The sequence below is a fragment of the Somniosus microcephalus genome, chromosome 17 (assembly GCF_052327205.1).
Source record: "Somniosus microcephalus isolate GS21.2 chromosome 17, FLI_Smic_1.0, whole genome shotgun sequence".
Lineage (NCBI taxonomy): Eukaryota > Metazoa > Chordata > Chondrichthyes > Squaliformes > Somniosidae > Somniosus > Somniosus microcephalus.
Genome location: NC_141003.1, coordinates 10395856 through 10422512, shown reverse-complemented (window position 1 = coordinate 10422512; position 26657 = coordinate 10395856).

Here is a 26657-nt window from a genome sequence, read left to right as displayed (position 1 = left end):
GTGGCAGGGATTATGTTCACCGTTCTGGCTTTCAATTGATTAAAACAAAAAAAATTTCAATGTTGCTCCTGCCTCCAAAATTGTTCATTAAAAGCCAAACAGAAAACAGGAAGAGTGCAAATAATGATTTTTAACAACTAGGTACAAAAAAATAAAAGCGGGTGCCGAGTGAATGAGAAACATAATGGGGAAAAGCAGAATTGAAGGGTTTAAAATGTACTTTTTAATTGCACCTCCTGACTCGTATTACTTGAGCACAAACATCTAGGCTGACACTCCAGTGCAGTGCTGAGGGAGCGCTGCACTGTCGGAGGTGCCGTCTTTCAGATGAGACGTTAAACTGAGGCCCCGTCTGCTCTCTCAGGTGGACGTAAAAGATCCCAGGGCACTGTTCAAAGAAGAGCAGGGGAGTTCTCCCTGGGGTCCTGGCCAATGTTTATCCCTCAACCAACATCACTAAAACAGATGATCTCATTGCTATTTGTGGGATCTTGCTGTGCACAAATTGCCAACTGGCACGCTCCAAACCACAGCTGCTCGTTAATTACACTTACCCTTCTGACAGGATCAAGGAGCAGCATTGACTGGGTGAGAGGTCCAGTCCACCCCAAGACCTCCCCCTGGACTATCAGGGCAAGATCTTCATCTCATTAGACATTTATTGGGAGGGGGTGCGGGTATGGGACGGGGAGGTGTGATTTACTTAAAGGTTTAAAACAATGTCAGAAAACAAGGCAGTTGCAGAGATTTCTTTTGCACAATGTTAGAATGAAAGGAATCAGAAGAAATTATTACAACTTGAGGAGCCGCAACCTCAACAGCCTAGTGTGCTAAAAACTGAGGCACACGAGAGCGGATTGGATCAACTCCTTGTCGCAGCAACAGTAGAGGGTTAGGTGTTTGAAATGGTATAAAAATGATCACATCGGGTCTTGATAGAGGAAGAGAACAGCAGAGTAAGGCGAAGTGGCTGAATGGCCTTTTCTCAACCCTACCGCCTTATCTACTTAATATGAAGGATGGTTTCTATTTTAGTCAGTATGATTTATGATTGTAATAGCCCCTGTGCAAATCTGTTGATGTGCAATATTATAGCGTGCCATAAGCATGTACTGTATCTTCTGAATATCTTTTCATACATCTTGATATATCCTGTTGAATTGCATCTTACCCCAAAATCTCTGCAATAAAACATTCTTTTAAATGTAAAATGCATGAATGGTTAAAAGCCACAGAGATTAGGAATATACCAGGTTCTTCAGCTGTTAACTGACCTCAGTCAGAGTGTCAGTAGGGGTCCTACAATTAGCCTCAGTGCCAATCAGATAGGATTAACGCCTCCATTAAAATAGCAGAGGCATTTCATATCAATCCGGAGTGTGACTGTTTTGCTAATGCAGTTTCACTCCACGGTTATTTTTCTCAGCTGGACATTGAGCAATGTATACAAAGGACACCCATCGGTTCAGACCCTGCATGTCTAGTCCAGTGTGTTTCAACTCGCACTCTACGTGTGAAGTCACCGAGGAACCTGCAAGTGCTCCTCTCCAAATAGTTGGTCAATGCAATCTCCCCGTCTTAAATGGTTACTGTGTCTATGATCCCTGAAGCTTTAATCCATGACAAGCAATTACTAAAGGAAGGTCGCCGTGGCACAGTTGGTGGCTTTCTCATCTCTGATCTCTGAGTCATAAGGTTGTAGATTCACATAACCTAGGCTGACACTCCAGTGCACAGTGCTGAGGGAGTGCTGCACTGTCGGAGATGCTGTCTTTCAGATGAGACGTTAAACCGAGGCCCCGTCTGCTCTCTTGGGTGGTTGTAAAAGATCCCGTGGCACTATTCGAAGAGAATCGGGGGAGTTCTCCCCAGTGTCCTGCTCAACATTTATCCCTCAACCAACATCACATAAATAGATTATCTCATTGCTGTTTGTGGGATCTTGCTGTGCACAAATTGGCTGCTCATTTCCTACATTACAACAGTGACTACAGTTCAAAAGTACATCATCTTTGGGAAGTCCTGAGGCTGTGAAATGCGCTATATAAAAGGAAGTTCTATTTTATTTGGAGCCATATACCTTTAGGCTACAAGGGAAAATATTATTCAAATCTACTTAGCATCATATGTACTCGCTTTATAAAGCACCACCTCATTTATAATTACAATTAAAATAAGGTCACTGACTTAACTATTACTGCTTCTTAAACTAGGGACTTAAATTTAAACAAAGCCAATTACGTAGGTATAAGGGGCGAGTTGGCTGAGGTAGATTAGGACATTAGATTAAAAGTTATGACAGTAGATAAGCAATGGCAAACATTTAAAGAAATAATTCATAATTCTCAATGAATATACATTCCCTTAAGGAATAAAAACCCCAAGGGAAAAGTGGTCCAACTGTGGCTAAGAAGAGTAGTTAAAGATAGTATTAGATTAAAAGAAAAGGCTTACAGTGTTGTAAAAAAGATTACTAAGCCTCAGGATTGGGGGGATTTTAAAAATCAGCAATGGATGATCAAGAAACTGATAATGAAAGAGAAAATAGAATATGAGAGTAAATTAGCAAGAAATATAAAAACAGATTGTAAGAGCTCTGCCAGTATGTAAAAAGGAAGAGATTAGCGAAATTAAACATGGGTCCCTTAGAGGCAGAGACAGGAGAAATTACAATGCCTAATAAGAAAATGGCAGAGAAATTAAACAAATATTTTGTATCTGTCTTCACAGTAGAAGACACAAGAAAAAAACTGGAAATAGTAGGGTACCTTCACTTAAACTTAGCTTCCAAATTCCCAGACCTCTCTGTGTCTAGTGGATCGCGAGTGGAGCTCGGGGCCAGGGATCGCGAGAATATCAGTGCTCATTTGATCCTGTGAGAGACAACATCATTCATGTCTGAGGTCGGTGTAGTGTATGTACTTTGCAGAAGGAACTATATTCTGCAGCCCCTGTATACTGCAGTACCAGTAGTGACCACCCCTGTCTATAAGCCTGTGTAGTAACTTTGCATAGTAGTTCCAGTTTTGTCTCCACTCAGTAAACACCTGTTGTAACCTACTCCTGCAGTCCGTGTCTCAATTACACACGGACATAATACTGGCGACGAGCAGATCCGAACTTACCTACAGTTCTGCACCACCTCATGGGGATCCATCCCTGAAGCGAAGTTGTTGGAGGTCGAGGCCAGAAGGAAGAAAGAAAAACAAACAAACAGAAGAAACGGGCGTCGACTGTGGACAACCACCTCTGATTCATCGGAGTTGAAGATTTGCAGGAGAGGCTGTCGAGAGCGGGGCTTGGTTATCCTGTCTATGGTGTTCCAGCTAATCGGGCTGGTGGCAGGTAGTACACTGATCCTTCCTGGGCTACGGCGGGCTAGAGCTCGATCGGGTGGCTTTTCAACGGGGCTGAGCAGCGTTGTCGGGAAGAGGAGAGAGAGAGAGAGGGTGGAGCACACAGGGCACGGCTGGTGCTACGAAGCCGGGCAGCGTACAGACCCGAGAAGAGTGAGGAAAGTGTCCCGGAGGGTTTGCTCTGACGATGGGAAAATAAAAGAAATTAGAAGCGCAGAAAGCCGCGAGGAGTTGCAGTTTGCCACGGGGACCGCGGAGAGCGGCGTTAGCAGCAGCGCGGGGGGAAAGTGCGCGAAGACCATAGGGCGTCGCCATCAAGGCATAAAAATGCCAGCAACAGCGCTAGCAGCAGCAGAGAAGACAGAAAGCGCGGGAGGCGCCATCTTAATCCAGCGGGGAAGAAGGCAAAGCGCGGGAGGCACCATTTTGTTCAATCGGGGAAGAAGGCAAAGCGCGGGAGGCGCCATCTTAGATTTCCAAGATGCCGAAGACTGGCAATATCACTGCCTTCGATAATGCAATAGAAGACTGGACCACGTATGTGGAAAGAGTCGAAGTATATTGCAAGGCAAATGAAGTAGCCGATGAGAAAAAGGCATCGGTACTACTAAACTTAATGGGCGCAAGAACGTACGGCCTATTGCGGAACCTGATCACTCCAGCCAAACCGATGGCGAAGAGTTTTAACGAAATTGTTGATATCCTACAGGAACACCTAAATCCTACACCGCTGCTGATAGCAGAAAGATTTAAATTCCACAGGAGAAATCAGCATAAAGATGAGAGCAATGCTGATTACCTTACGGAACTACGCAAGCTATCAAAGCACTGCCAGTTCGGAGCAGGACTGACAGACACTCTACGGGACAAATTTGTCTGTGGACTCCTGAGTGAAGGAACCCAGAAGAGGTTACTCTCAGAGAAAGAGCTGACGCTGGATAAGGCTTTCAGCTTGGCAGTGTCGTACGAAGCAGCAGCAAGGGGAGCTGCGGAAATACAGCAAAAGCCACAGGAATACGGCACCCATGAAATGACACGGGGATTTGAAAAATGTTATCGCTGCGGCAGAACAACCCATGACCAGAAGGACTGCTGGTCCAAGGACAAAATATGCAGGCAATGTGGAAAGATGGGACACATTGCACGAGTTTGCAGGTCTGGAAAGAAGACTAACGAGAACAAAAAGGCTACTAAGGAACAGTACAGGAAAGTACAAAAGATGACGGACAGTAGTTCCGAAGACCAGAAGAGCGATAGTGAATCCGGGAACAAGAGACTAAGCTGTCTCAAACTTCACAACGTAATCACAAAAGAGGATCACCGAACCATTTGGGTCACCCTCACGATAGCAGGGTCCCAAGTCAAAATGGAATTGGATACAGGATCAGCCCTGACCGTCATGAATCGACGAGACTATGAGTGGCTATTCTCACACATACCCTTGAAAGAGACATCCATTGTCTTGAAGATGTATACGGGGCAGAAAGTATAACCCAGAGGGAAAATAAGGGTGCCTGTCGAATACAACGACAAGGAAATACAGAAATTGTATCTGTACATACTGCAAGATGGTGGACCACCATTATTGGGATGTGAATGGATCAGAAAGATAAGTTTAGACTGGCACTCCATTCAGGCACTGACTGTGGCTGGTAAAAAGGATGACGACGTCACACCTGGACGATTGTCAAAAATCTTAGCTAACGCCAAAGAGGTATTTCAACAAGAACTGGGCACTCTTAAAGGAGTAACCGCCTCGATAAAAATAGAAGAGAATGCAATCCCCAAGTTTTTCAAAGCAAGACTGGTACCGTATGCAATTCGCCCAGCCGTCGAGGCAGAGCTGGAGAATCTGGAGAATGCAGGCGTGTTATCTAAGGTAGACTGGAGCGAGTGGGCGGCACCCATCGTTCCTGTCATGAAGAAAACGTTAAACAATAAGTCTGAGGAGCCAAGGAAGGTTCGCATCTGTGGGGACTTCAAGGTGATGGTGAACCCAGTCCTTCACACAGTGCAGTATCCTCTCCCGAGGATAGAAGATATCTTCGCCTCACTATCTGGAGGGGAGCGTTTTACAAAAATTGACCTAGCACAAGCATATTTGCAGAGGGAGGTTGAAGAATCCTCTAGGAAGTATCTCATGATAAACACTCACAAAAGTCTTTACCAGTATAATCGACTGGTATTCGGAGTAGCATCAGCTCCGGCGATATGGCAAAGAGCGATGGAACAAGTCCTGCAAGGGATTCCGGGAACTCAGTGTTACTTGGACGACATCCTAGTGACAGGTGAAGATGACAGTGAACACCTTGCCAACCTAGAGCAGGTGCTCACTAGACTGAGAGAACATGGGCTACGAGCCAATCGCCCCAAGTACGAGTTTTTTAAGAAACAGATATCGTATTGTGGCCACGTGATTGATGAAGAGGGGTTACATAAGTCCCCTGACAAAATTGAAGTGGTAGTTAAGGCTCCAGCGCCTGAAAATGTGTCGCAACTGAGGTCATTCCTCGGATTGGTGAATTACTACCATAAGTTTTTGCCGAATTTGTCCACAATTCTGCACCCACTGAACGCCCTACTACAAACTGGAGTAGCATGGAAATGGAACGATGAATGTAAGCGGGCCTTTCAGAAGAGTAAAGACCTAATCACTTCAAGAGAAGTATTGGCTCGCTACAACCCATCACTACCGATAAGACTGGCGTGTGATGCGTCTCCCTACGGCATTGGAGCGGTACTGTCACATAAATTCCTTGATGGTTCAGAGAGGCCGATAGCTTTTGCGTCACGCTCGTTAACTTCAGCTGAGCGTAACTACGCCCAGATTGACAGAGAGGCCCTCAGCCTCGTGTGGGGGGTGAAGAAGTTCAATCACTACCTGCACGGTCAGAAATTTACTCTACTAACTGATCATCAACCTCTTGTCTCCATTTTCAACCCTCAGAAGGGCGTCCCGATAATGACACCACAACGGCTACAGAGGTGGTCCCTTTTCCTAGGGGCACACCAATATGACATCGAGTACAAAGGAACTAAACAGCATGGGAATGCTGATGGATTGTCGCGCCTACCATTGCCGATGGTGGAAGAAACACCTGCAGTGGATCACGTGGAGATATTCCACTCGACCATAGTCGAATGTCTACCTGTGACGAATGCAAACATAGAAAAGGAAACACAAAATGACCCGACACTCTCCAGGGTCTATGATTTAACGGTGAAGGGATGGCCAGCACATGGCGAACCACTGTTGCCAGCATTCTCGCCGAGAAGAGAACAGCTGTCAGTGTGCAGAGGAACCTTGATGTGTGGATCCAGAGTAGTAATTCCACCCAAATTGAAGGATAGAGTGCTCAATGAGCTTCATGAGGGTCATCTGGGAGGAGTAAAAATGAAGAACTTAGCCAGAGCGTTTGTGTGGTGGCCGGGAATCGATAGAGAAATCGAAGAGATGACCAAGAGCTGTACAGGATGCCAGAAGGTCCAAAACGCCCCACCACAAGCCCCTCTACATCCATGGGAGTGGCCCTCATCTCCATGGCAAAGGGTACACATTGATTTTGCTGGTCCATTTATGGACTCGATGTTTTTAATTGCGGTGGATGCACATTCAAAATGGCCAGAGGTAATAAAAATGTCCTCAACCACCACAGAAAAAACTATCACAGTCTTACGAACCATATTCGCCAGAAATGGGCTGCCTGAACAGATTTGCTCCGACAATGGACCACAGTTTGTGTCTGAAGAGTTCCGGAGGTTCTTAAAGAACAATGGTGTTAAGCATTACACATCCGCCCCATATCATCCAGCCACCAATGGATTGGCCGAGAGGTTCGTTCAAACATTCAAGAAGGCTATCAAGGCAATGTGTAATGAAGACATACCCCTACAACACAAGGTGGATAACTTCTTGTTTGCTTACCGGAATGCGACACATGCGGTTACCAACCAAACTCCAGCCATGATGTTCTTCAATCGAAGACTACGATGCCGCTTGGATTTGGTTAAGCCAAACATCAGAAGAGATGTGGAGAACAGGCAGTTTCAGAATATGAATGAAAGGCCGACCAGGAGTTTTAAGATAGGTCAACCAGTTTTGGCCCGGGACTACCGCACAGAGAAATGGCAGCCAGGAACGATCTGCACACGGCAAGGACCTCTAATGTATACCGTGGACGTTGGAGAGAGCATTGTAAGACGCCATGCTGACCAGATTCTAGAGTCACTGGAAAACGTCAATTCCACACCACGATCCGATACACCTGGTGAGGAAACCGAAGTACCAATTGCATCTACCTCAGAATCAGTGGTATTGGAAGCAGACGAACCAAAGAACGACATTGATCCCGAATCAACTTTGCCAGAAAAACCTGATACCCCAAAGAGGCGTTATCCAGACAGAATCAGGAAGCCTCCTCAAAGACTGAACTTATAATTGCTTAACTTCATCTAATGTATCTAGCAACTGTAATTGTAAATATTTTATTTAATTGTTAATCGAATGTTATGTACTGTTTAGCTAAAAGGGGAGGAATTGTAGTGTATGTACTTTGCAGAAGGAACTATATTCTGCAGCCCCTGTATACTGCAGTACCAGTAGTGACCACCCCTGTATATAAGCCTGTGCAGTAACTTTGCACAGTAGTTCCAGGTTGTCTCCATTCAGTAAACACCTGTTGTAACCTACTCCTGCAGTCCGTGTCTCAATTACACACGGACATAATAGTCGGGACCCAGGAGCAAGGACGAGCCCAGCAGCGAGGTCAAGGCCCAGGAGTGGCGCAGCATGGACCAGCAGCGGGGTTGGGGCCCAGGGAAGGTGCGGCTAGGGCTAACAGCGAGGTCAGGAGGACCACAATGCATCCTACGAAACCCAGGCAGAGAGGACCTGCGGGAAGGAGGGAGGAGGACAGTAGGAGGATGTTTGTGTGTGTGTGCTAGGCCGTTGTAGCAGAGCCTGGTCTCCAATCGTCATGGATCCCCTTGCCATTGAACCAAGACCTTGCTCTGTCAAGCCCGTGTGGTAGCTGGTGTGCAACGGCCACCCCACGTTAAAAGAATTCACGCACAGGCATCTTCCACCCTTTAAAATGAAGTTCGGGACCTGTAACGTCAGGACCCTCATGGACAACCCCAACAGTGACAGAGACTGTAGGTCCCGCATTGGACTCATCAGTCACCTGAGAACTCATTTTTAATGTGGAAGCAAGTCTTCCTCGGTTCCGAGGGACTGCCTCAGAAGAAGAGAAGTAGGGTACCAAGGGTCTAATGAAAGTGAGGAACTTGAAGTAATTATTATTAGTAAAGAAGAAGTACTGGAGAAATTAATGGGACTAAAAGCCAACAAACCCCCTGGACCTGATGGCCTACATCCTAGGGTTTTAAAAGAGGTGGCTGCAGAGATAGTGGGGTCGATTTTCATGGAGCCGTCAGGCGGGGTTTCAGGCGTGTGGGGGGGGGGGAAATCCCAAATTTGGGGATCCCGACACCATCCCGCCCAAAACCCCACTCCACGCAACTTTCAGGGGCGGCGGGTACCCGCCCCACACTGGGACCCGCCGAAACCAGGCGGGAAGGGATTAGTGCCAATTAACTGCCTGTTAACAGGTAGTTAACAGGCAGTTTTTAGCCTAATCCCTATTTTGAGGGGTTTCATGTGGGATTCCCGACAGCTCCAAACCACGCCAGGTTAGAGTAGGCGGGCTGTCGGGTTGAAGGAGTTGGAGGGGTTGAAATGTCCATTTTCAGGTGAGTGATGGGTGCATGAGTGCAAAGGTAAGTGTGTTTGGTGTGTTTAAAGTGTGTAAAGAACTTTTACTTACCTGTACTTACCTTAACAGCCTTTCTTCCTGTAGCCGTCGGGAGCCCATCACTCAGCCGGAACTTAAAGCTGAACAGCTGCAATCTGTGAAAAGTGACAGCCTTCAGCTTTGAGTGCTGCTGAGAGTTCTAACTGAGTCTGTGCAGAAGGACTCATGTAAGAACTCAGAGTGTCAGTGTTTCACAGCTTCAAACAGCTGTGAAACACTGATATTTCATCTGTCAAGAACTCTTGACAGATGAAATTTCAGTCTGTGACATCACCTGTTGCCGGGTGGCCCTTAATTGGCCTGCTGAGCCCGCTGGGCAGGCTCAACAAGGTCAATCAAGGGAAAATCGCGCGGATTGGCCGGACGTCGAAGTAGGCGGGTCTAAAACCCGGAAGGTGTAGTCCCGCCTCCTTCCCGACAGCTTCGGGAAAATCAACCCCAGTGGATGCATTGGTTCCCTAGATTCTAGAATGGTCCTCATGGATTGGGAGGTAACAAATGTAACCCTGCTGTCATGTCTGACCAATTTGATTGAATTTTTCGAGGGGGTGACGAGGTGTGTGGATGAGGGTAGTGCAGTTGATGTAGTCTACATGGACTTCAGTAAGGCTTTTGACAAAGTCCCACATGGGAGACTGGTCAAGAAGGTAAGAGCCCATGGAATCCAGGGCAATCTGGAACATTGGATCCAAAATTGGCTTAGTGGCAGGAGGCAGAGGGTGATTGTCGAAGGTTGTTTTTGTGGCTGGAAGCCTGTGTCCAGTGGTGTGCCACAGGGATCGTTGCTGGGTCCTTTGCTGTTTGTAGTTTACATTAATGATTTAGATATGAATGTAGGAGGTATGATCAGTAAGTTTGCAGATGACACGAAAATTGGTGGAGTGGTAAATAATGAGGAGGGAAGCCTCAGGCTACAGGACGATATAGACGGGATGGTTAGATGGGCAGAACAGTGGCAAATGGAATTTAACCCTGAAAAGTGTGAGGTGATGCATTTTGGGAGGACTAACAAGGCAAGGGAATACATAATGAATGGTAGGATCCTAGGAAGAACAGAGGATCAGAGGGATCAGGACAGGTAGATAAGGTGGTTAAAAAGGCATATGGGATACTTACCTTCATTAGCCGAGGCATAGAATATAAGAGCAGGGAGGTTATGATGGAGCTGTACAAAACGCTAGTTAGGCCACAGCTGGAATACTATCTGCAGTTCTGGTCACCACACTATAGGAAGGATGTGATTGCATTGGAGAGGGTGCGGAGGAGATTCACCAGGATGTTACCTGGGCTGGAGCGCTTCAGCTATGAAGAGAGACTGGACAGGCTGGGGTTGTTTTCCTTAGAGCAGAGAAGGCTGAGGGGGGACCTGATTGAGGTGTACAAAATTATGAGGGGCATAGATAGGGTAGATAGAAAGGAACTTTTCCCCTTAGTAGAGGGGTCAATAACCAGGGGGCATAGTTTCAAGGTAAGGGGCAGGAAGTTTAGAGGGGATTTGAGGAAAAACTTTTTCACCCAGAGGGTGTTTGGAATCTGGAACTCACTGCCTGAAAGGATGGTAGAGGCAGGAACCCTCACAACATTCAAGAAGCATTTAGATGAGCACTTGAAACGCCATAGCATACAAGGCTACGGACCAAGCGCTGGAAAATGGGATTAGAATAGACAGGGCTTGATGGCCGGCGTGGACATGATGGGCTGAAGGGCCTCTTTCTGTGTTGTATAACACTATGGGCTAAAAATTCGGTGGCGCCGCGTTTGGGGCGCCAAGCTTGCCTGGGCGCCGGAATTTGCACTCCGGCCAGAGCCGCTTGTGCCCTCCCGATATTCAGTTGGAGCGCCCCAAGAGGGACTCGGGGCGCTGCTCGAGGCTCCCCGCGTCCCGCTTGGGGCGCTCAAACTGAATATCGCCGCGCTACGTGCCACAGCGCCACATGCTGTGGCACGGCGCGCTGCTGTACTGCAGGCCTTCCTCCCCTTCTTAAGGGGGAGGGGCCTGCACCAGCGCGATCACCGATCGCGAGTGCCAGCAAAAGAGCCCAACACCGAGGAGAAGTGCCGGGCTTTTGGGACACAGCCGGCACTGCCCGGGGGGTGGGAGGCCGGGGAGGGCGGCGCGAGGAGGTGCTGGCAGGCGGCCACCGGAAAAAATGGCCGCCCCGCACCTCCACCTTAATTTGTGCCACTACCGCCACAGGTAGGCCCTGTGAACCGGTCGCGATTTGCGACCGGCGTTACAGAGGCGGGCGCGACCAAATATCGCGATCGGGGCGGTCGCGGGGCGCTGCGCACACCAATGACGTCATCGGTGGCGGCGCAGCGCTACAAGCTAACGACGCCATTAGCGCCCCGCTAAATATCGTGGGAGGCATGGCCAGTGGCGCTAAAGCCACTGAGTGCCCTCTTTAGGCGCTAACTGATGGCGCAGCCCACTGAATTTCTAGGCCAATGACTCTATGTTCAAGAAAGGAGGGAGAGAGAAAACAGGGAACTATAGGCTAGTTAGGCTGACATCAGTAGTAGGGAAAATCTATTATTAGGGACATGGTAACAGGGCACTTAGAAAATCATAATATTATTAGGGATAATCAACACAGTTTTATGAAAGGGAAATCGTGTTTGACAAATCTGTTGGAGTTTTTTGAGGGTGTAATTGACTGGGTAGATAAGGGGGAACCAGTGGATGTAGTATATTTAGATTTTCAGAAGGCATCTACAAGGTGCCACACAAGAGGTTGTTACACAAGATTAGGGTTCATGGGATTGGGAGTAATAAATTAACATGGAATGAGGATTGCTTAATGGAGAGAAAATAGAGAGTAGGAACAAACAGGTCATTTTCAGGTAGGTAGGTTGTAATTAGTGGAGTGCTGCAAGGATCAGTGCTTGGGCCTCAGCTATTTACAATCTGTATCAATGCCTTAGATGAAGGGACAGAGTGTAATGTATCCAAGTTTGCTGACGATACAAAGCTAGGTGTGAAAGTAAGCTGTGAGGAGGACACAAAGAGGCAGCAAAGGGATATAGAGCAGTTAAGTGATTGGGCAAGAAGGTGGCAGATGGAGTATAATGTGGAGAAATATGAAATTATCCATTTTGGTAGGAAGAATGGAAAAGCAGAATATTTTTTAAAAGTTGAGAGACTAGTAAATGTTGGTATTCAGACAGATTTTGGTGTCCTTGTACACGAATCACAGCCAGCAATTAGGAAGGCAAAATGGTATGTTAGTCTTTATTGCAAGGAGGTTGAGTATAAGAGTAAGGAAGTTTTGCTGCAATTATATGTGTACAGTTTTGGCCTCCTTACCTAAGGAAGGATACATTTACCTCAGAGGGAGTGCAACAAAGGTTCACTAGAATGATTCCTGGGCTGAGAGGGCTGTCCTATGAGGAGAGATTGAATAGAATGGGCCGATACTCTCTGGAGTTTAGAAGAATGAGAGCTGATTGCTATAAAATTCTCAGAGGGCTTCACGGGGTAGATGCTGAGAGGCTGTATCGCCTGGCTGGAGGGTCTAGAACCAGGGGTCACTGTCTCAGAATAAGGGGTCAGCCATTTAGGATTTAAATGAGAAGAAATCTCTTCACTCAGAGGGTGGTGAATCTTTGGAATTCTCTACCCCAGAGGGCTGTGGAGGCTCAGTCGATGAGTCTATTCAAGACTGAGATCGATAGATTGTTGGGCACGAAGGGAATCAAGGATATGGGGATCGGGAAAGTGAAGTTGAGATAGAAGATCAGGATCGAGGGGCCGTAAGGCCTACTCCTGCTCCTATTTCTTATGTTCTTATGGTTCAAGGACACAGCTAGAACCGAGAATCAAACAAACTGAAAAATAGGTTTAGTGTGGACACATGAAGAATGCAGATTTGTAATTCTATCCAAATTGTGGGAAGGAGTAAGAACATAAGAAGAGCAGGAGTCGGCCATTCGGCCCCTCGAACCTGCTCCGCCATTCACCAAGATCCTGGCTGATCATCGACCTCAACTCCACTTTCCCGCCCGATCTCCATATCCCTTGATTCCCATAGAGTCCAAAAATCTATCGATCTCAGCCTTGAATATATTCAAAGACTCAGGGGGGAAAATTCGGTTGCTTTGCGCCTCCCGTTAGCAAGAGGGCACTAATGGGGTGCAAAGCAACGAGCGCCCGGGCGCGGCGATGTTTGCGCCGCTCGCGAAACTGACCAGACATTTTGCGGAAGCACTAAACACTACCACCACGATCTCCTGCGCCTGCAGATCGTGACATCAGTTGAGCGTGCAACGCCCCGGTAGCGCCCCGGACTGGATATTGAGTGGCACCCCCTGCCTTACCGCCTGCCGCTAGCAATGACAGGTTGAGGGGAGCGTTTTGCAGTCGGGAAGGGACTGGGGGAGCGCTATTTAAAGGTGACCACTTCTTGCCTTTAAAAAAAAATTTGCACCATGCATTCTGAGAGAGAGAGAGACTTCTGGATAGATTCAACGCTGTGTGAAGGAGTTCTGGGTACTGAGCAGCACTTTGCAGGTTCATTTTGATTTGACCTTCCTTGCATCAATTTAGAAGAGACTATGGGGGCTGCATTCTGAGCTCTTTCCCTGGGCCTCTCCATTGTTCTTTCCAGCAGAATTGATACCCAGGTCTCTCCAGGCCCAGATTCAAGGCTGCAATGAGCGGGGTGTGGATGGAGAGCAAGATCGACCCTCCCCTTTAAGAACTGACCGGCGCCATTGTACCTGTGTTCCATTGCTGACTGACGTCACATGAGCTTTGCCAGCGCTCTGAGTTAGCGCCTCGCTCCTCTATGTTAGCACCTTAAGAGAGGCGTGTAGCGCCTGATTTAGTGCTCCAATCACCTCCACGGGCAATAGAAGCCAAGTTTGCAGTCGGAGGCGATAATTATCACCAGGCGGTAAATTTGCGACCGGCCAATAATTGCGCCCCAAATGGGGCAATACTGAATTTCTCCCCCTCAGTATCGACAGCCCTCTTTAAATGCTAGCCCCTGCTTATCTACCACCATATCTTTTAATCTATTTTTCCAATCTACCTTAGCCAACTCGCCCCTCATACCTATGTAATTGGCTTTATTTAAATTTAAGACTCTAGTTTCGGACTTAGGCAAGTCACTCTCAAACTTAATGTGAAATTTTATCATATTATGATCACTCTGCCCCAGAGAATCATTTACTATGAGATTTCTAATTAACCCTGTCTCATTACACAATACAAGATCTACTAAAATAACCTGTTCCCTGATTGGTTCCATGATGTATTGTTCCAGGAAACTGTCCTAGAAACATAGAAACATAGAAAAATAGGAGCAGGAGTTGGCCATTCGGCCCTTTGAGCCTGCTCCGCCATTCAATATGATCATGGCTGATCCTCTATCTCAATACCATATTCCTGCTCTCTCCCCATTCCCTTTGATGCCTTTTGTGTTGTGAAGGAATAAGCCATATAACCTATTCTGAAAAAGACACCATCTTGTGAAAGAATTCTGGCCTCATTAAAACAGGACAAACTGGGTTTGGAAATTTAGAAACCTAACGATGAAATAGCTGTGAAAGCATTCTGGCTATTGAGATAAGACAGTTATTGACCCTGAATAAATAACAAGCTGACCTTTTGGGAACAAAACAATGGTTCACCCTGGATAAGGTGTTTTAATTTAAACCTCGTAAAGATGGCACATAAGATAAGGAACATCTGCCCTCGTAAAGATGACACATAAAATAAGGAACACTGCCGTCACACCATTTTTATATGGTAAACTCAGAACACCTGGAGATGAGACAAGATTCTGTAATGTTACAAGCTGATGTAGCAGTGGAGAATTGCAGAGGTCAGCAGAAAGATGACTAGGGATAATTAACTCGCAACAGCAGAAAACCGTAAAGGAAATACCACTGGAAAAGGGTATAAATATTGAACTCTCAAATGAGATAGCAGACTCGCTTTAATCGGGCAAAGCGCTTCTTGGCTTCAGAGGTGGCTCTGTAGACTACCACTCTTTGTACCTCAGGGATCAAAGGTATTTGATATTGATGGATATCCTGTATAGAGAATTTTAAGAACTGCAATACAGTAGCAAAGTTAAGGTTTAAAAGAAAGATAGTATGTTTTCTCTTTTTAGAACTGTTAAAGTTGTGATTGACTGATTCACCAACTGTAAATTGCATGTCAGTTCTTTAATAAATCTATATATTTTTAGAATTGTCTCAAATCTTCTGTATCAAAAACTCATGAACTCAATCTCTGTACACTCTTTGGTGAGCAGTTGCAGAATTCTGAGGGAGTTTTCTGGACCCTCATAATATCCGGGATGTTACAGTCTAGCTAAACCTATTAAAAGCGCTATCTGGAGGATGGTAGCATTCTTGGGTTGTTCCTTTCCTTTAGGGAGAGATAGCCTGGACATTTAGACCCAATTAAGCATCTTTAGGATTCAGCTACCTCAAACTTTAGCTGAAAGTGAATGTCTGAGAAATACGCCTGATCCGGGGTAGCCCCAAAGGGGCTAGGAATAGTAAATATCCCTTCAGTGTCTAGAAAGCTATCTATCTCCTTCTTAAATATATTCAGTGACTTGGTCTCCACAGCCTTCTGTGGTAGGGAATTCCACAGGTTCACCACCCTCTGATTGAAGGAATTTCTCCTCAACTCACTCCTAAATGTCCTACCCCGTATCCTGAGACTATGACCCCCCATTCTAGACCCCCCAGCCAGGGGAAACATCCTCCCAGCATCCAGTCTGTCTAGCCCTGTCAGGATTTTATACGTTTCAATGAGATCCACTTTCATTCTTCTAAACTCTAGTGAATACAGGCCTAGTCGACCCAATCTCTCCTCATACGACAGTCCTGCCATCCCAGGAATCAGTCTGGTGAACCTTCGCTGCACTCTCTCTATGGCAAGTATATCCTTTCTTAGGTGAGGAGACCAAAACTGTACACAGTACTCCAGATGTGGTCTCACCAAGGCCCTGTACAACGGTAGTAAGACATCCTTGCTCCTGTACTCAAATCCCCTTGCAATGAAGGCCAACATATCATTTGCCTTCCTAACTGCTTGCTGCACCTGCATGTTTGCTTTCAGTGACTGGTGTACAAGGACACTCAGGTCCCTTTGTACATCAGAATTTCCCAATCTATCACCATATAAATAATACTCTACCTTTCTGTTTTTCCTACCGAAGTGGATAACTTCACATTTATCCATGTTATACTGCATCTGCCATGTAGTTGCCCACTCACTCAACTTGTCCAAATCGCCTTGAAGCCTTTTTGCATCCTCCTCACAACTCACTATCCCACCTAGTTTTGTGTCGTCAGCAAACTTGGAAATATTACATTTGGTTCCCTCATCCAAATCATTGATATATATTGTGAATAGCTGGGGCCCAAACACTGATCCCTGTGGTACCCCACTAGTCACCGCCTGCCACCCCGAAAAAGACCCATTTATTCCTACTCTCTGTCTCCTGTCTGTTAACCAATTTTCAATCCATGCTAGTATATTACCCCCAATCCCATGTGCTTTAATTTTGCACACTAGCCTCTTATGTGGGACTTTATCAAAGGCCTTCTGAAAATCCAAATACACCACATCCACTGGTTCTCTCTTATCTATTCTACCAGTTACATCCTCAAAAAACTCCAGTAGGTTTGTCAAACATGATTTCCCTTTCATAAATCCATGTTGACTTTGTTTAATCCCGTTGATATTTTCTAAGTGTCCTGTTATCACTTCCTTTATAATAAACTCTGGCATTTTCCCTACTACTGATGTTAGGCTAACTGATCTGTAGTTCCCCGTTTCACCAGTAATCACCAGCACGGTGGCATAGTGGTTAGCACTGTTGCCTCACAGCACCAGGGACCCGGGTTCAAATCCGGCCTCGGGTGACTGTCTGTGTGGAGTTTGCACATTCTCCCCGTGTTTGCGTGGGTTTCCTCCGGGTGCTCCGGTTTCCTCCCACAGTCCAAAGATGTGCGGGTTAGGTTGATTGGCCATGATAAAAATTGGCCCTTAGTGTTAGGGGGGATTAAATACGTGGGGTTACGGGGATAGGGCTTGGGTGGGATGGCTGTCGGTGTAGGGACTGGGTGCTAGGGTTTGGATGATCAGCCATGATCTCGTTGAATGGCGGAGCAGGCTTGAAGGGCCGAATGGCCTACTCATGTTTTCTCTCTCCCTCCTTTTTTAAATAGTGGGGTTACATTTGCCACCCTCCAATTTGCAGGAACTGTTCCATAATCTATAGAATTTTGGAAGATGACAACCAATGCATCCACTATTTCCATGGCTACCTCTTTTAGTACTCTGGGATGCGGATTATCAGGCCCTGGGGATTTATCAGCTTTCAGTCCCATTAATTTCTCCAGCACTACTTTTTTACTAATACTAACTTCCTTTAATTCCTCCTTCTCACTCGACCCTTGGTTTCCCAGCAATTCTGGGAAGTTATTTGTGTCCTCTCCATGAACTCGTCCTCCAGACTACCTTTGCCAATTTGATTTGCCCAGTCTATGTGAAGATTAAAGTCCCCCATGATTATTGCATTACCTTTGTTACAAGCTCCTATTATTTCTTGATTAATATTCTGTCCAATGGTATAGCTACAGTTAGGGGGTCTATATACTACTCCCACCAGTGTTTTCTGCCCCTTGTTATTCCTTATCTCCACCCATACTGATTCTACTTCCTGATCTTCCGAGCTGAGATCTTTTCTCTCTACTGTCCTTATGTCATCCTTTATTATCAGGGCTAACCCCCTTCTTTTCCATTCTGCCTGCCTTTTCAAAATGTCAAGTACCCTGGAACATTTAGTTCCCAACCTTGATCACCTTGCAATCATGTCTCTGTAATGGCTATTAGATCAAACCCATTTATCTCTATTTGTGCCACTGGTTCATCAATCTTGTTATGAATGCTTCGTGCATTCAGATAATACATTTTTTACCATTATTCCCTGATTGACCTTATTCTCTCCTGCATTGCTACCATTAAATTCTCTGTCCCTTCCTGTCACATTTTGCTTAATTTTACCCAAATCGTTAACTGCTCTATTGCCTTGACCTTTCTCTTTAGCTTTCTAAATTTCCCCTCACCTGACCCCCCCCCCCCCCGCTTTTTTAGTTTTGTTATGTAATGTTCGCTCCAAAAACGCACAGCTAGAGAAGGTATGTTAAACTTGTATAGGACCTTGGTGAGATCACACTTAGAGTACTGTGTACAGTTCTGGTCTCCATATTACAAAAAGGATATAGAGGCACTGGAGAAGATGCAAAAATGATTTACAAGGATGATACCAGAACTGAGAGGGTACAATTATCAGGAAACGCTGAACAGGCTGCGACTTTTTTTTCTAGAAAAGAGAAGGCTGAGGGGTGACCTTGAAGGAGTTTGATAGGGTAGATGTAGAGATGCTTCCACTTGTGGGAGAGTCCAAAAATAGGGGTTATAAAGATAAAATAGTCAGTAATAAATTCAATAAGGAATTCAGGAGTAACTTATTTACCCAGAGAGTGGTTAGAACATGGAACTCGCTACCACATGGACTAGTTGAGGCAAATAGCATCGATACATTTAAGGGGATACTAGATAAACACAAGAGGGAGAAAGGAATAGAAGGTTATGTTGACAGGGTGAGATGAAGGGAGGTGGGTGGAGGCTTGTGTAGAGCATAACCGGCAGAGATCAGTTGGGCCGAATGGCCTGTTTCTGTGCTGCAAATTCCATGTAATTCTATGTAGACATTTTTATGGTGCTCTCAGCAGATTAAGGCCTTGAATTTCCATAAGGCTTCTTCTGAACTTCTGCCGGAATTACAGCAGAAGGTCAACGAAACCCTGGAGAAATTATCGAAATGGCCGTTTTCCTGGGGGTTCCGAGGATCTCCCGCCAAAGTTATGCCCGGAGATCTGGAGAAACCCCAAGGAAATTCAGAGCCTAAATACTCACTTCCTATTTTGCACAACATAGGATTTATTGCAGGATCAAGCTTCACCTGTGCCCGCCCATTCTTGAGCATCTATAGCATCATTGTCATCAGTGACCTACCTAAGGCAGGTTGTGCCTTAATTCTCCCTTCTCAAAACCACTCTCTTGTGCTTCTCTCTTCAATTCTCCATACATTCTTCTATTCTTCAGGTGGACCAGAAGCTTCCTTTTCTTTCCTCCCTCTTGGCCTTTTTCCTTCCGTCTGTTCTTCAATCACCTCTTTCAATGATTTGGATGAGGGAACCAAATGTAATATTCCCAAGTTTGCTGATGGCACAAAACTAGGTGGGATTGTGAGTTGTGAGGAGGATGCAAAGAGGTTTCAAGGCGATTTAGACAAGTTGAGTGAGTGGGCAAATACATGGCAGATGCAGTATAACGTGGATAAATGTGAAATTATCCACTTCGGTAGGAAAAACAGAAAGGTAGAGTATTATTTATATGGTGATAGATTGAGAAATGCTGATGTACAAAGAGACCTGGGTGTCCTTGTACACCAGTCACTGAAAGCAAACATGCAGGTGCAGCAAGCAGTTAGGAAGGCAAATGGTATGTTGGTCTTCATTGCAAGAGGATTTGAGTACAGGAGCAAGGACGTCTTACTACAGTTGTACAGGGCCTTGGTGAGACCACACCTGGAGTACTGTGTGCAGTTTTGGTCTCCTTACCTAAGAAAGGATATACTTGCCATAGAGGGAGTGCAGCGAAGGTTCACCAGACTGATTCCTGGGATGGCAGGACTGTCGTATGAGGAGAGATTGGGTCGACTAGGCCTGTATTCACTAGAGTTTAGAAGAATGAAAGTGGATCTCATTGAAACGTATAAATTTCTGACAGGGCTAGACAGACTGAATGCAGGGAGGATGTTTCCCCTGGCTGTGGGGTCTAGAACGAGGGGTCACAGTCTCAGGATACGGGGTAGGACATTTAGGACCGAGATGAGGAGAAATTCCTTCACTCAGAGGGTGGTGAACCTGTGGAATTCTCTACCACAGAAGACTGTGGAGGCCAAGTCACTGAATATATTTAAGAAGGAGATAGATAGATTTCTAGACACAAAAGGCATCAAGGGTTATGGGGAGAGAGAGGGAATATGGTACTGAGATAGAGGATCAGCCATGATCATATTGAATGGCAGAGCAGGCTCGAAGGGCCAAATGGCCGACTCCTGCTCCTATTTTTCTATGTTTCTATGTTTCTAACATCCCTCTCAGCAGATGCCCAATCCAATTAATTTGCCTTTTTCCAATAGCTTCAATCAGGCTACGCTTGTCTTCTGTTATTGCCATCACCTCTTCATTACTTTTCTTATCCATCCACTTTCCATTCGCCTTATGTTTTCAAACCCACATCACAAGCATCAATAAATAATATAGTAAAATTCTTGGGGTAGTGTGCACCATTGAAAACTGCTATGTAAACATTTCCTATGGGGTTTGTAATAGTAAAATGTCAACAGTTAGCTGTCACGACTCCCTGTCATTTCCTAATAGGATTCCCCATGTTAATCTGATCAATGAGCTGTCACAGTCCCTGTGACAACAAGAGGTCCAGCTGTCGGAGAGGATACAGAGCCTGCTGATCACAGATTATTCTCTATAGCACAAAACTTCAACTTTTTAACTGTTGTAATTTTATTTCAAGTTTTTTATTCACCTCTCTTGAACCAATTCTGCAGGCCTTCCATCTACACTGGTCACAGTGCTCCCCAGAGGCCACACACTGTCATTGCTGCTTCTGGCTGCCCACGGCCAGATTCTTCCTAGCTCAGCTCCCTGCACTCTTAGCCCACACTGGCAGGTTGCAATCCTCCTCAGACAGAGCATTAAGATTTCCTAGCCCACCTGAGAGACCAGTGTCGGTCCCATGTCCTGGCCCTGTTGTATGGGGGCTTTGCTGTGAGCCTTGTTGATTCCTGAGCCCACAACTCAGGCCCTTCCAGCGGCTCCTATGCTGCTGCAGTTCATCTCCCTCACATCCCGGCACCAGTCAGCACTTTGTGATGGAACATGGGAATTTCTCGACCAAAAAAGACCAAGGTTAATCTAGCTCGCCTTCTACCCTCCTGGGAGTCCCATTGATACAATAATGGAGTTGTTGACTAATCACAGCAACCAATCTCTACCAATGAGTCTACAACAGACCCAGACATGAGGTGAGGAAACCCCAGTGGTGGAGAGCTTTGGGAACCAGAGGTCCACAGTCACCTGTTCCTCCCGAGCCTGCTACACTCACCACACGCCATGTCTCCAATTACTCATATACTGCATCCCAAAAATATTATATTCTGAAAGAAATCTATCTAATTTGCATTTGAATGAATTGGTTTGAACATGTACTCATCGACTCGTGAAGCAGTTTGCATCGCTATTATCATAATAATGTGTCTATTGGCAACAAAACCATTGGATCAGAATTGCACTGAAACTAAACACATTTGGATTATATTTTTCCTGTCATCTTGAAAGTAATCTATGCATTATAATCACTTGTTAGCTTGCTGGTAAATGTACCGATCTCGTGGAGCTAAATGACTCGCACTATGAATCACTAGCCATTTATTATCAATTACCGTATAAATAAGTTGCTCGGGCCTAACCTTTGCATCTTGAAGTCTCCTGCTTTCAGTACTTCACGTCAGTCGGGGTGTGAGCAACGGAGACAGATTAAATGCAGCATTAGGCATCTTTCAATAACTGTGATTTTTCTACAGTATATAATTCGATATTAACAGGAAATTTGAAATGTTAAAAACACACTAATTACGAAAGTAATTCAGTATGTCAACAAATCACACTATCCGTAATACAAGCAAGTATGAATGAATATTCACTGCTGTTCCGTGTTGTGAATCCTCTCTGCATGATAAGTAGCAATCTGTATCACAAAACTTCACCCTCAGAGCAGTCTATTCATTCATAGTTAACACTTACAAACTTGTTTAGCAATAATATGAAAAGGCATGTTTTGTATGTATTTGGTTAATGTGACAAGCATTCTGCGCTGTTCCAATTCAATTTAAATCAACAGTAGCATCTGATAAATGATGACAATGCATTTGTCATTATTAATATAAACCAGTTGGTGGTTAACAGACTCTGCTCACTGACAGTAGCGATTCAAAATATCAATAGTAGGAACAGACGAGCAGGCGTAGGCCATTCAGCCCCTCGAGCCCGTTCCACCATTCAATGAGATCATGGCTGATCTGTAGCTTAACTCCATCTACCCGCCTTGGTTCTGTAACCCTCAATACCCTTAGCTAACAAAAACCTATCACTCTCAGTTTGGAAATTTTCAATTTTTGGGGGAAGAGAGTCCCAGATTCCCACCACCCTGAAGAAGTGCTTCCTGACATCACCCTATAACGGCCTGGCTCTAATTTTAAGATTACAGCCCCTTGTTCTTGACTCTCCAATCAGAAGAAATAGTTTCTCTCCATCTACCCTAGCAACTCCTTTCATCATCTTAAACACCACAATCCGATCATCCCTTAATCTTCTCTATTCAAGGGAATACAAGCCTAGTCCTCGTAATTTAACCCTTTTAGCCCCGGTATCATTCTGGTGAATCTGCGCTCTCCCCCTCCAAGGCCAATCTATCCTTCCTGAGGTGCGGGGCCCTGAACTGAACACCGTGCTCCAGATGGGCTTTAACCAGAGCTCTGTACAGCTGTAACATAACTTCCACCCCTTTCTATTCCAGCCCCCCTAGAGACAAAGGCCAACATTCCGTTAGCCTTTTTCATAATTTTTTGTACCTGTCCACCAGCTTTTCGTGATTTCTGTACTTGGACCCTTAAATCTCTCTGTTCCCTCACAGTTCCTTATTTCTCACCATTTAGAAAATACTCTGATCTATGTTTCTTAGGTCCAAAGTGGATGACCTCACGTTTCCCCACATTGAACTCCATCTGCCACAGTTTTGCCCACTCACTCAATCCCTTCCCTGCAACCTCTACTGTAAGGAAGGACAAGAGCAGCAATGGGAACACCATCACCTCCAAGATTCCCTCCAAGTCACACACCATCCTGACTTGGCAGTATATCGCCGTTCCTTCATCGTCGCTGGGTCAAAAACCTCCCAAACAGCACTGTGGGCGAACCTTCACCACACGGACTGCAGCGGTTCAAGAAGGCCCACCACCATATTCCCAGAGCCACTATGCATGAATATTAAATGTGATCTGGTCAGCATCACCCGAGAACAAATATAAAAAAATGGCAAGTTCTGCACTGACTGGTGTACTCCTGCGAGAAATGAGAAATGAGATTTTGCACTTGAAATCACAGAATCATACAGCACAGAAGGAGGCCATTCGGCCCATTGTGCCTCTGCCGGCTCTTTGAAAGAGCGATCCAGTTAGTCCCACTCCCCTGTTGCCATTATTGTATACTGTGTAATATGTGCTGAGTGCTCAGGGATGGTTGAATCTCTTTTATTTATGTGTATCTTAGCAAGAGCAGAAAAACAAGGACAGCAGCGAAGGGATTAACTTAAAGGGGGATATACTGGAAGGCTTGTATCATTGTCTGAGGGAGAAAGGAAGCTCTGGATAAAGGCCTGAAGTTTGATGTGCTTTACAAGTGTTTTGGTGACACTGAGTAGCCATTGCAGAGATATTAGGTAAAAAGTAAAATTGAAAGTTAGCTTAACATTTTCTTAAGTGTTGGGTCTTTAATATAAAAGACCACTCTCCAACTTAGTGGAATAGTCTGCCTATTCACTATCTTCAGTTTTGGGTCGGCTTTGATTAAACCACTTTGCTGGTGAATGCAAGTTGTGTGTAAGCACATCCAACTGAAGAAACAGATTGGAGAGAGATAGAGAGAGGAGAGAGAGAGAGAGTGAGCGAGAGAGAGATAGAGAGGGAAGAGAGAGAGGAGAGAGATAAAGAGAGGAGAGAGGAGAAAGATAGAGTGAGAGAGGGAGAGAGTGAGTGAGCGAGAGAGAGATAGAGCGAGAGAGAGAGAGTGAGCGCGAGAGAGATAGAGAGGAGAGAGAGGAGAGAGATAGCGAGAGGGAGAGAATGAGTGAGCGAGAGAGAGATAGAGCGAGAGTGAGAGAGAGAGTGAGTGAGCGAGAGAGAGAGATAGAGGGAGGAGAGAGATAGAGCGAGAGTGAGAGAGAGAGGAGAGAGCAAGTGAGCGAGAGAGAGATAGAGAGAAGAGAGAGGAGATAGATAGAGAGAGCGAGAAAGGAAGGGGATAGAGAAAGGAGAGAGAGAGAGAGGAGAAAGAGATAGAGTGTGCTGGAGTACTAAAAACAAAAGTAATAAAACAGTAATCAATAGAAACATAACACAGGATATTTGTATGGAAAGGGCCTGTTTCAGGATATGGTACAAGTGCTGCCCACATCTGTGACACGACTAACAAACCCACACTGGAACACAAATGTTCATGAAATGATAACATTGGTACACAATGAGTTTTTATAAATAACTAGCTGGAGTGCCCGGCGGTGCCGAGGGTTTTTTGAGGGCATGTTGTTGTTGGAAGAGAGAGAGAGAGAGACTGGGGGGAGAAGAGAGAGACTGGGGGGGAGAGAGCGACTGGGGGGAAGAGAGAGAAAGAGAGAGAGACTGGGGGGAAGAGAGAGAAAGAGAGAGACTGGGGGGAGAGAGAGAGAGACTGGGGGGAAGAGAGAGAGAGAGACGGGGGGGGGAAGAGAGAGACGGGGGGAAGAGAGAGAGACTGCTGGATTTAGTTCGGGATTAGCCTGGAGAGAGAGGGGGGGAAGGAGCGCCTCAGGCCTGGCCCGATGGACCCCTGCGAAGGAAGGAAGGAAGAAGGCGATCTCTCCCTCCCTCTCCCACCCCCTCACTCTTTCCCTCCCTCACCCTCTCTCTCTCCCTCCCCGTCTCTCCCTGCTTTAATCTCTCTCCCTCCCTCCCCTCTCCTCTCCCTCCCTGCCCCTCTCCTCCCCCTCCCTGCCCCTCTCCTCTCCCTCATCCCTCTTCCCCCTCCTCCCTCTTCCCCTCCTCCTCCCTCTTCCCCCCTCCTCCCTCTTCCCCCTCCTCCCTCCTCCCTCTTCCCCCCCTCCTCCCTCCTCCCTCTTCCTCCCTCCCCCCTCCTCCCTCTTGCCCCCTCCCCTCCTCCCTCCCTCCCCCCTCTTCCCCCCCTCCCTCCCTCCCCCTCCTCCGCCCCTCCCTCTTCCCCCTCCCTCTTACCCTCTCCCCTCCCCGAGCCCTCATCCCCCGCTCCAATCCCTCTTTCCGCCCTGGGGCCCGGGCCTCGGCACCTGGATGAACGCGTTCCCCTGGGCATTTTTGGCGGCCTCGGCCGTCACCCTGATGCCATTGGCCGAGGCGAAGACGGTGGCCTGGTCGGCTTTCCGTCCCGGGGCCCGGACCTCGACACCTGGATGAACGCATTCCCCTGGACATTTTTGGCGGCCTCGGCCGTCACCCTGATGCTGTTGGCCGAGGCGAAGACGGTGCCCTGGTCAGCTTTCCGCCCCAGGGCCCGGGCCTCGGCACCTGGATGAACGCGTTCCCCTGGATGCTTTTGGCGGCCTCGGCCGTCACCCCGATGCCGTTGGCCGAGGCGAAGACGGTGACGTGGTCGCGGAAATGAACGGCCTTCAGCAGGTTCGACAGGTTCCGGGCGCGCCGGGGATCCGCTGAACTCGAGGCCCTGGCTTCCCGCGCTGCTAGGCCGCGGCTCCGCGCATCCACTACAATAAAGCGAGATTCCTAAATATTAAAGTTCAGGTTTTTTAGCACCCCATAGCTAAGAAGACAACTGCACAAAAGAACCTAATGGGGTACACACAGAAAGTGGGAAAAATAAACACACAGAAAGTGGGAAAAATAAATCAATAGTTAGGAATCAAGATGGCGGCCACTCACCTCAGCTCAGAAGGATTAGGCCCGCCCACACATGCAATGAAACGCCCCCCGTGATGCACCGATTGGTCAACCATCAGGTTAATCCCCTGTACGATTGGTCAACCATCACGTCACTCAACGCTAATGAGTGGAATGTTGCCGTTTTTTGAACCTTTTTTGTATACTGTCCGAACAATTTTTGTCTGACCAGAAAGTAAATATGCCTATTAGACTCCCCTAATGATAAGCTTTCTTTTGATATAACATATGTGTAGGTACGCTCTATAACTTTTGATTGTATAGCCGGACAGACAGACAGGCAGACAGACAGACAAACAGACAGACAAACAGACAGACAAACTCTTTTATATATATAGATATTTATGGCTGTAAAATAACTGTCCATATCAAAGTCACTGGACAGGTTCACCAGCAATGAACGCTTAAACATCGGCAGAGATTCACACCGCCTGGGGAAGGAAATCTGTGTCACTGAGTCTGTTTCATCAAATCTCGAACTAGGACATCATCTGGTGCGCTGACATCGATACATATCAGTATAAATATTATATCCAAGAGACCCTACCATGTACCCTGTATCAATTTTACTGTAACTGTTATATTCTGATAACATATCAAAAGATGTCAGAAAAGATCTGGCAAAAATT